A 1,739-nucleotide genomic window follows, 5' to 3' on the forward strand; every position below is an offset into this window, starting at 1 on the left:
GGATAGGCTTTGATTGCACCAGCTGCGGTTCAAACTGTGAATGCGATTCCATCCAAGAAGCACCGCCTATTGTAATCGGCGATCTGGTCGTGTTCGCTGCTTCGCGTCAACCTGCGACGGGTTGTGCCACGAGAGACACCGTACAGTGGAATATCGTGCCTGGGTGTTTGGAGACCACTGCTGTTTTTCGTGCATTTGGAAGACAGCGACCGCGAACTACCACTTCAGCGGAATACAACAGGTTGTCTCCTTTGCATTCTTCTTGTGGTTACCGCCACAGCTGTAGAAATTGCAAGCACAGCGAAAGGGAACGACAGGCAAAGCGTGCGGGCGCAGCGTGCGCACAACAAGTACGCAGATGCACACGGATGACGCTCGGTGGAATGGCTAGAGCATGGTGTAAGACCACGGGCTTGAGCTCGAGCTACTCAGATTAGCCCTGGCTGCTAAGCACGCACGGGCATCTGACTATCGGCAGTCAAAGCGGAAATTCCCGCAGCGCAACTTCAGGAAGCGGAAACGCCGGAACCGAAAATTTTGAAACCGGAAATGGCGGAACCGGATTTGGTGAGGGGAAAGGTGGCGCACATCAAAGGTTGTCGCTACTTAATAAAGCTGCGGTGGCGCGTGGATGGAGGGGTTTTACCACATACAGCGTAGGGCACGCGGCGACGCTGTTATCGCTCTTGGACTTCATACGGCACCTGACGGCGACGGCGACGGCGGTAATGCGCTTGGAATGTCCATATAATTGCTACCACAATAAAAGAATTTTCATACCCATGGCTAACTCTATAACAACAAATTTTAAGTGAACAAGTTCCAGCAATGCGAGCCACAGTGCCTCCTTTCATTTTTTTTTTTCGGATGGCGCACTTACCTCCACAAAGCCTAAGGCGATGGCAGAGGCGATCCTGGTGACGTAGAATCTCGGCTGAAATGAGGGCGAAGTTTGGTGATAGTCAGAGCGGAAAAATCCACCGTCATTATGAAAAGAGTATCATACGTCAAGCGAAAACCATTTGCATACGCATAGATATTCACAGACGCACTCAAGCCTCTCTGAGGTGCATACACTCGCAAGGTCCTTCTCTCTGTGGTAAACGAGAAGCAAGAGGGTTAACCGAGGGACCCGATTTTTATTAAGCATGTCATAGGAAGCCAACAAACACTGACACCAAGGACAACATATAGGAATTTACTTGTACATAGTAAATGAATTAAAGAAATGATAAATTAATGGAAATGAAAGTGGATGAAAAGAACAACTTGCCGCGGGTGGGGAACGATCCCACGTATTCGCAATACGCGTGCGATGCTCTACCAATTGAGCTACCGCGGCGCCGTTTCCCCATCCACTTTCCTGGGTATTTATGTTTCCTACTAGAATCGTAGGAGTGTTAGCGAGCGCCACCCCTCACAAACCTTGGCGGCGGATGTGGAGCATCCTTTCTGCCGCAGGCGTCACGAGTACGTGATCTTTTTGGGTGAAGGCAATGGTCAATAAACCCACGCATGATACCTGAAGGCATCAACGTTGCCGGATTGACTCCCTTTCTTCTCGTTTATTACATAACGAGGGTCTCGAATCCGGCAGCATTGATGCCTTCAGGTAGCATGCGTGGGTACCTCCTCATACAGCTTTCTGTTGCTCAATGCGTGCTGCATAAGAGTGTTTTTCCGAGCCTGAAAGAAGCCCACGAATACGCGCAAAGTGCCTCGAGCGGTCAGTCGCGTGG

General features: G+C 50.4%; 1 non-coding gene across 1 annotated transcript; it reads right to left on the minus strand.

Moving 5' to 3' along the window:
* Positions 1–1,270: 1,270 nt before the first annotated feature.
* On the minus strand, positions 1,271–1,342 carry TRNAT-CGU (transfer RNA threonine (anticodon CGU)). The gene has a single exon. It is a non-coding gene; the product is annotated as a tRNA-Thr (tRNA).
* Between the last annotated feature and the right edge of the window lie 397 nt (positions 1,343–1,739).

Source organism: Dermacentor variabilis, chromosome 4 (genome assembly GCF_050947875.1).
Source record: "Dermacentor variabilis isolate Ectoservices chromosome 4, ASM5094787v1, whole genome shotgun sequence".
In the NCBI taxonomy this organism is placed as follows: domain Eukaryota; kingdom Metazoa; phylum Arthropoda; class Arachnida; order Ixodida; family Ixodidae; genus Dermacentor; species Dermacentor variabilis.